The following is a 9,593-nucleotide window of genomic DNA, read 5'->3' on the forward strand; positions in this document are numbered from 1 at the left end:
AAATGTATATATCTGTAGCAAAAAAGAATTCATTAATTATTCTCTACAAACTTAATGATTGGTCGACGAATACATACGAATATACATATGCGTCGATGTGTTTTAGATAGTTTAATGTGTTTCGGATTTAGATACTTTAATAGAAATGGTAGTGTAGCGTTGAATGCTTTTGGAAAGTTTCGAACGGATGCGTTCGATGGGGAGTAAAATTAGGCTGATTTGTCGTTCGCGTCAAATCTCGGTCTAAGCACGTCCGGTATTGGCCAAGGGTCGTCGTGTCATTCGCTCATTATACGATCCAATCAAGGCACGAGACTACGATACGGCAACAGTCAGAGTCCCATGATTAGCCCTATTCGGAGACAACGCGTACCTACGAACGCCTCCGGCGAGATAGCTTCGTCCAGAAAGAGATAGATATATAGCTAGATAAATATATATATATATATATAGAGAGAGAGAGAGAGAGAGGAAGAAAAGGAGCAAGGTTCGTCAACGAAGCTCGATTTCGCGACGGTCACGTCCCTTTGACCCTACAAACGATCGTCCAAGTTTCCTGCTTGCAAGCAACGAAAAGAAATAAAAGGTATATGGGTATCTATTTTATCGTTAAAATATTATAAACATTGAAAAAATATTTCTAAATGACCATTTGATACGTTCTACTTAGAGTACTAGCGGTTTTTTCTTTCCATTTTCCTCGTATTATAATTGATTAGAGAATCTTTTTTATAATTGATAGATAGAATCTTTCTACTAAATTTAAAAAGCAATGAATAATGTTAGAATTTATCTTATCGTTGGAATACTAGAAATATCGTGGGAATTCTAAAATTGATCGTTTCATTCGTTCCATTCAGCATATCGGCGTTTACTTGTATCTATTTTTCTTTCAAATCATTTTAGTCGATAGACAGATTCTTACCATGAAATAAGAGAATAATTTTAAAATCTGTTTTATTTTGATGACATTAGAAACAGAAGATATTCTGTTTCTGGAATGAAGGTATTCGTCTCTTTTATTTCACTCGAAACATTTTCTCGTCACATTTTTTACTTTTAAATCATTGTTATTGTTAGCTGGATTCTTTCTATGAAATATGAAAAGAAATAAAGAATGTCTTCGAATCTATTTTATTGTTAGAATATTAGGAACATTGACGGTATCCTAAATTTGATTCAATTGTCACTTGAAACATTCTTATTTTGTCGTTTCTATATTTCTTCCAGATAATGAAGAATTCTTTTTTTAAGATTTCTAAGATACATCGATCATCTCGTTAACTCTTTCTTATTTTGTTTCTAATACATCGTTTTTTCATATCATCAAAAAAAAAAAAAAGACATGCCATTGTTTACAAACCGATTTCATTCTTTCATCTGTAAAACTTCTATCGAATGATTTTAAGCAAATAAAAAAAAAAAAAAAAGAAAGAAAAGGAGATATAAAAATAAATCTCTTCAATATCATGTCCCAAATTTAGTATATACAACCTCTATAAAAAAAAGAAGCAGAAGAAAGGGTAAAAACGTTTAGAAGATACTTATAAAAGACACAGAGCGTAAAGCAAGTTAGAGGGTACGTTTAAAGATGCAGTAGAAGAGAAGGGAAGAAGAAGAAGAAGAAAAAGAAGAAGGGGCTGAACGAGTCACCACGCGAAAGGACAAACGGCAAGGAGGCGGTAGAATATAATTCGGCTGCGAAATAAGTCAGGCGAGGATTCACCACGCGACGATATCTAATGAGACGGTGTACCCTGAGGCGTTCGTCCCAGTCACCACCACCACCACCACCACCACCACCATCACCACCACCACCACCACCACCATCACCAGCAGCACCATCACCACCCCCGTTCATCCCCACCTCCAACCCCACTTCTCTCTTCTCATTATCGCATCCAACGTCTCTTTCTTCGAGCTTTTTAATTGCTCGCGTCGCGAGCCCGCTAAGAAATAATTATGTCCGCTCTCGCGGCGAGACTCTCTCTCTCTTTTCCTCCTCTCTCTCTCTCTCTCTCTCTCTCTTTCTCTCTCTTTCTCTCTCTATCTATCTTTCTCTTTCTTTCTTTCTTTCTCTTTTGCGCGAGCTAGCAAAAACCTAACCGACGCAAGGGCTCACCGTGAACTCGCTTACCGCCAAAGACCCCCTTCGTCGCCCTTCTGGACACGCGTGCCACGCCCCCTCAAATGCCACAAATTACTGCGGCCATGTTTGATCAAGATCGGAGTCCAGGTGTTAACTACATACTCTGTTTAGAGAACTCTCTCTCTTTCTCTCTCTTTCTCGCTCTCTCGTTATTCTCTTCTAGGATTTGATGAACTATTTGTGTGTTGATTTTTTGGTTTTCGAAAGGATTTGTAATTATGCGAAAGACGTCGTTTTTCAGCGTTATCATTATTGTAATTTTTTCTATAATTTTTTGCACAATTAATATGTGATATTTTTGGATTTAGAAGATAGGTTTCTATATATGTGAAAATGTAGTTTTCAAGTGCTAGAATTTTCTTTTAATTTTCTCTAGGATTTTTTTAACAATTAATAACTAGATATCCAAGGTCGTGATAAATTTTTGTACCCTTTTTCGTTAGAAATTCGAAATCATTAACTTTGTAGTATCTTTCAAAAGTAATCTTTTTCTTCTCAACATCCTGTTCCTTATCGTACTTTTATCATAGATCCTGAAGCTGCTTCTTAAACGTTCAACTTTCTTTCTCTTTTTTTATCCGACGAGCAGTAGATAATCGATTTCCTGTTGGTATTAAGAAACGATCGCAGCTGTTCGAATGACAAAGCAAAAATCTTAGTATACTTCACCAAAGAATACTTAGTATAACCATTTCGTAAACTTGGGAATATGGCTGTTTAGGGAATTCTTGGAGTACTAAAATTCATATTTCCTCAAGATTTTCTTTCCCTCGTTCGGTGAATTCGTCTCACCTTTCGAAGGATTTTTCAACGTGGCCCGAGGCTAGCGAAGATGCAACAGGCCTCTACTAACAAACCCGAAGAGAAGAATCTTCTGGCACTTCTAGTCTAGTGGACTCGACACGTGTAGTGTCATACATGAAAGAATGCTAGTTAGGCTGGCGACGCTGTTTTCGCCCTTGCTATGCTCGCCGTGTTAGAAGTGTCTGACGACGACAACGACGACGACAATAACGAAGAAATGGACGAGAACTCTTACTAAGAACGATTATAAGATCTCTTTACAAGAAAAGACTATTTTGGACGATCAAATTCGTACCTAGGTATGTTCTGCGTAAATCATTTCCGATCATTCCACGTCGTTTCTTATCAATGTTCGCGTGCATAGATCTTTGATCAGATACGAATTCAAATCGTTGATTAAATTTATCTTCGTCTTAAAATAATAATGGAATTAAAATTTAAGGTCTTTGGTTTTGTCTGTGAAAAGTTTAGATCAATTTTGGGATGTGATTTCCTCCTTTTATTGCAATATTCATCTAATTCAAAAGATCCTCGATTGCGAAGTTTAAATTAATTTATAAATAAATTCAAGTATTTTGATGACGCGATAAAATCAAAATGGTTACAACAATAAACGTTGAAAATTTGTGATCACGGGTGTACGTACATACACATATCGACGAAGAGATGAGAAATATTATAATGACATCGTTAGGATTGAAACTATCCATACTTGGATATATCCCTGAATAAAGAAAATCGTCTTTTATCGAAGAAAGGAGAAGAAATCCTGACAAGTTTAAGGACTCGGTAGACGACGTTAACCCTCTCAACGTCCATCCCGATCGTTTTCTTCTTGCTCGGATCGAGGATCGAAGATCCCTCGATGGAGGGATCCACTTCTTCGAGAAGGTTTATCGAGGACGAGGATGCTAGGTAGAAGATACGAACCGAGGTTCTCTCGGTTCGTTCCTCGAAGTTCGATCTTGCGAATCTTCGAAAGGTCCTCGAAGCATTATATCCGCTTGTTCCTCTCCCCCTTTTGACAGGCCAGCAATTTTACGAGCTAGGCCTTGTAGAAAAGCAGAAGAAGAAGAAGAAGAGTGTGTTTGTATACGATGCTCGAGAAAATTTCGAAAATGCAGTTTCTTGATCATAGTTTACGATGATATGAGGGAAGAGAAGGAGAAGGATAAGTTAGAAGGAAGAGGAGGAGAAGGAGGAAGAGGAGGAGGAGGTTGAGGAGGAGGTTGAGGAGGAGGAGGACGACGACGACGACGACGACGTAGAGGAGAAGTTAGGAGAATGTTGGGAGGAAGACATTGGGAGGACGAACGAGCCGGCTCAGGCCCTTATGAATATTAATCCTGCTGAGCCTGCTAAAAACACGAGAACTGAGAGAACCCTTCTTCAATGCCTGCTATCTATTAATCCTCGATCTGCATCCTGAAAGAATGCTTTCCACGATCCCTTCATAACTAACAAAAAAAAAGAAAAGAAAGAAATAAAAAATTGACATAATCGATAATCAATATTAATAATAATAATAATAATAATAAACAGTAATCATTTCAAATATACATTATCATCGAGTTAAAACGTTCCATAGATAGGAATTTGCGTAGATAGAGAGTTCCTTGGGGAAATGCCGAGAGCGACTCGTCGTTCGAAGATAGCAAGCAAAGAAAGAAAGAAAGAAAGAAAGAGAGAGTGGAGAAGAGAAGAGAAGAAAAGAGAAGAGGAGAGGAGAGAAGAGAAGAAAAGAGAAGAGAAGAGAAGAGAAGAGAACAGAAGAGAACAGAAGAGGGTGAGAAGAGCTTGTCTATCGAGAGACGGGTGGAAAAATATTTTTCCGTTGGCAGCAAGTTAGTGTTGGTAGTATAGGTAGATAGGTAGATAAGTATACGTATACGAGCTATGGAAGATGTGGAACGCGGAAGAGACTCCGTCGACTTGGCTCCCCCTAGCCTAAGCCCCTTTCACCCCCGTTCGCTCCCTCTCGGTGCTCTATTATGCGCTTTACTCGTGGCTGCAGTAGAGGGAGAAAGAGAGAGAGAGAGAGAAGGCGACTCGCACTTAGGTGTATTTTATGCATTCGAACGAATGCAAGCTGGTACATCGAAGGGTGAGTCGTCGTCGTCGTCGTCGCCGTCGTCGCCGTCGTCGCCGTCGTCGTCGTCGTCGCCGTCGTCGTCGTCGTCGTCGTCGTCGTCGTCGTCGTCGTCGTCGTCGTCGTCGTCGTCGTCGTCGTCGTCGTCGTCGTCGTCGTCGTCGTCGTCGTCGTCGTCGTCGAAAGGTAGGGTGGTAGGGTGGACTGCTATCAAGAGGCTACATATAAAATCATAAAGCACGGCCGACACCACGGACCACGCCTACCACCCTAGTGCTCCGCCAATCAGAGACGAGTGCATGTCAAACGCACCCTCCCTCCTTCTCTACTCTACCTTACCCACCCCTCGAACCTTACCTCACCTCTCTGCCCCTCCTATACCACCCCGAACAACCCGCTGCATTGTCGACTTTTTTCTTCTTCTTTTTTCCCCTGTTTTTTTTTATTTTCTTATTTTTTTTATTTTTTCATTTTTTATTTTTTCTTTTATTTGCAGGCGGGGTAACTCGTCCCCAAATTTCTATGGAATAATCATATTCCTCGACGCGTCCAACCTTATCTATCTATCTATCTATCTATCTATCTATCTATCTATCTATCTATCTATCTATCTATCTATCTTTCTCATTGCTTTATGTCTACTCTTTAGTTTTTTTTTCTTTTGTACGCACTTATCCACCTGTCTATCCGTCATGTATGTTATGTCGATCGAATCTTTCTATTCTTAGGGTATTCTAGTAACTTGATTCTCGTATTTGTGGGTTGCGAAAAGGGTGGGAGGGTTGCTCTAGGTTTCTTGGAGCTTTTGTTAGCTGTTTGAAGATGTTCCGTCTGGTACTATCACCATAAAAATTTTGAAGAATTTTTCTTTTCTTTCTAGACAATTTTGATATAATTTTTATCTTAATTATTCATTATACTGATTCTTAATTAATTTATTTAGAATATTTTATATACATTTATTTTTATACATATATTTTATAAACATTTATTTTTGCAAGTATTAATAATTTTTAAATGAATTTAAATTAGGACTTAGCAATACTCGTGTTACAACTGATAGGTACTAAACTAATTAATTTAGATTAGGATATTTCTAGACAAACTGTTGTCAGTAACATCAATAATTTGTACTTGTTTTGTTTCTAAACGAATTAGACGGAACACGCGTAAAGTTTCTAATGCATTCTATTGATAAGTGTGCAATGTATCTTATAATTTATTTAAAATAAAAGTTGGAATCTATAAAGCAAATATTAATTCATAGAAATATTAATAACTCATAATTACTTTTTTCCTAAATGAAAGTAAAGTAGAATTCAGTTGATAGTTAATTTTTAAGATTAGCAATTCGAATCGAAACGAATATTAATTGATAGAAATATTAATAACTTCTAATTATTATATTTCAAAGCGAATACCTACCAAGAGAAATAAAATTCAAGGTCATTTTAATATCCGATATATAATCGTAATATTAGAAGGCAAAGGGAGAAAAGACTCTTTGTGCCTTGGAGCACATTTTCGAAAGGTTAGCGATCCGTGAGAGAAGGATAGAGAAAGAAAAAGAATATGAAGAAGAAGGAAGGAAGGGAGGAAAAAGAAAGATAGAAAAAGAGAGGTGTCCTATCGAAAATCGTCGGAAGGGAGTCGGGAAATCGCCGAAGGGTGCCCTTATCCCTTCCTTCACGGAAGAGCCTATCTTTCGAAGCATCACCCTCGCCCTTTACAGATTTCATCCTTCCTTCATTTGACTTCTTCTTCTTCTTCTTCTTACGGAAATGGCTGAGCAGCCATTCGCACGAGACTTCCGGCGGACTGGAAATAGAAATGGAGTTCCCCGTTGAAAAAGGGTGGGCCTCCTTCTCTCTTTCTTTCTCTCTTTCTCTCTCATCTCTCATCTCTCATCTCTGATCTCTTCCCTGAGTTACGGTGGCTGCCAAGGGGAAATTGCCGTTCACCGAAAATTGATAATAAATTCGATAACGTCGCGTACCAGGGCGTGCCGATAATCGCATAAGATAAAATACCTTGATATCTTATATCGATATAAGTACGTTCCTTTTTTTTTTCTATTTCTTTTTAGTTCTCTCTCTCTTTCTCTTGTATCCTTTCTTATATACGATTTTTTTATCTTCATCTATATTTTTATTTATAATGTTTCATCTCGTGGCAATGGACAGAAATTTTTTTTAATATTAAATCAACAATAAGTTCTTTCCTCTTAACAATTCCGAACATGAAATTCATATTCATGCGACGGTGAGCGATCAGAAATCAAGATTCTTTGATCCCATCACTAGAAAGATTTAAGAAAATGAAATAAAATAAAATAAAGTAAAAGAGAAAGAGAAAGAAAAGAAGATAGTGAAATTAATCGAGACAAGTATCGCGATATCGAATTTTCTTAACGCGATAAACATCGACCTTCAGGCAGGAGTATCGAATAAATGCGATTTATACGATATTATAGTTAATATCAAAAAGGTATATAGGTAAATATGTATAGATATACATATATATATATATATATATATATCGATATTCGTGGGAAATGAGGATGACGTAATTCCGTCGATGAGAATTAATGGGAGAGGGATTATCGAGAAGAGGAGAACGTAATTACAGAGATCGGAACGGTGTACCCGATATTTCGGTTCTCTCCCCGTCTCCTCACCCCCCCTTCGACCTCTCGTTCAAATCCCCCTTTCTCTTTCTCTCTCTCTCTCTCTCTCTCTCTCTCCCCCTCGAGCCCTTCTCTCGAAAGGCATTTTCGTGCGGCCGCCATTTTGCCAGTCTTAATTTCTCGATCCAATCGAAATGACTCACGCGACTTTGCGAGCCCAGCCAGCTCGATCCCCCCTCAGGGCACAGCAGTTACGAGTGATGCAATTACGTTAAAACGCTAACGAGCTAACTCTCCATAGAAAATGGCTGTATGCTCCGTTGACTGCAAACAGTAAAGCCATTACGTTTTCTTTCCCTCTTTCTTCTATTTCACAACTCTCTCTCTTTCTCTCTCTCTCTCTCTCTCTCTTTCTCTAGTTCTCTCTCCCACTCTCTGTATCTATCTCTATCTTTATCTCTATCTTTCTCCTTCAAATTATCCCGTGAAGAATTTAGCAATATTTCATTCAAACGAAGAAGTTTGAATCCTAACTACAACACAGCGTCCATTCGATCGAATCCAGTGGATAATAAATATCCATTCGAATATCCTACGAATCGTCTTCTTCTAACGAGGTCCTTAATAAAAGTAGCATTCTCGCTATATTTTCTAACTTACTTTTATTTAATTCCTTTTCTTTCTTTTTTTCTTTCCTTTTTTTGATAGAACGAATTGCGTATCGAAGCTTTCTCCACGTTGTATCTTATAATCGATGCGGCTCGATTTCTTGATAAGAAAGGATCCATTTAGGAAATTGCTCGAATTTCTATCGGTGAATTTAGGAAAGAAAAGGGATCGAGATTCTAACGTTAGACGAGAGTTCGGATGTCCTGTCAAAGGTCCAACTTAGAAAAGTCGTTTCGTTCCTCCTATTGTCGCAAGCCTGAGAAAGCTAAGAGCGTGTGTATGTGAGAAAGAGAAAGAAAGTGAGAGAGAAAGTCTCGTGCCCTGTACGTAGTCCTTCTTATACCATCAGCAAGGAACTACATTCTTCCCGCAGGAGGGTTTTCGTTGAATGCTTGTCAGCGGCAGAAGACGTCTTTTGTAGCGGGTTAGTGGTCCGAGGAAAATTGTGTGTTGTACTCTTCGATATCCGACGGACGAGAAGAAGACCCGGACACCTCCCCCATCCTCCCGATTCCTCCCTCTCTCCTCTTCCTCCTCCTCCTCCTTCTTCTCCTAAGGAAGACGTTTTTCCGATTTAACGCCGATGTGATTCTATCCTCTTTTCCTCCTCGTTTCCTCTGTAAAAATGTGTTGTATCTACCATGGATAAAATTTTGGAGTCTCGTCGTATCGAAAAAAAGAAAAAAGAAACAAGAAAAAGAGAAAAGAAAGAAAAGAAAAATAATATAAAAGGGTGAGAGTTTTGTCTCTCTGTCTATGAATCTCCCGAGAGAGCAATGGCGGATTCTAGTCTTTCCTTCTTTTGTCGCTTGGAATGTTTTGCATTAACGTTAGACTTCGAAGAGGAGGAAGAGAGAGAGAGAGAGAGAGTGAGAATAGAGAATGTCAGAAAAAAAGAAAAGGGATATAAAAAGAAAGAGAGAGAGAGAAAGGGGGTTGCAAAATATAACCGTCGTCCTGAGAGTGACGATAATAGCTGTGATTAGAACTTCGATGGCATATGGATGGCACGATTTTAATGCGCTCCTTCCTCCACGGATTCCTCGAAGGCTCCATATGCACGGAGGAGGCCGAATAGGGTCCGAGATAAAAATGTCGACCGATTCTATCGTTGACAAAGAACGCGTATTTTAATAATGGATTTATGCGCATATGTTAAGAGAGAGAGAGAGAGAGAGATAGAGAGAGAGAGAGAGAGAGAGAGAGACCACGGCATTATTATTTCCAGGCTCCTGCCTTCATACGGAAGTGACACC

General features: G+C 38.7%; 1 protein-coding gene across 1 annotated transcript in view; it reads right to left on the bottom strand.

Annotated features, from left to right (window-relative positions):
* LOC122635342 (visual system homeobox 2-like) overlaps window positions 1–8,871 on the bottom strand; it is a 57,153-nt gene extending 48,282 nt beyond the window's left edge. The window contains exon 1 of the mRNA XM_043825467.1: window positions 8,862–8,871. The gene's annotated coding sequence lies outside the window, so the exon portion shown is untranslated. The remainder of the gene's footprint in view (window positions 1–8,861) is intronic.
* Between the last annotated feature and the right edge of the window lie 722 nt (window positions 8,872–9,593).

The sequence above is a fragment of the Vespula pensylvanica genome, chromosome 18, assembly GCF_014466175.1.
Source record: "Vespula pensylvanica isolate Volc-1 chromosome 18, ASM1446617v1, whole genome shotgun sequence".
Lineage (NCBI taxonomy): Eukaryota > Metazoa > Arthropoda > Insecta > Hymenoptera > Vespidae > Vespula > Vespula pensylvanica.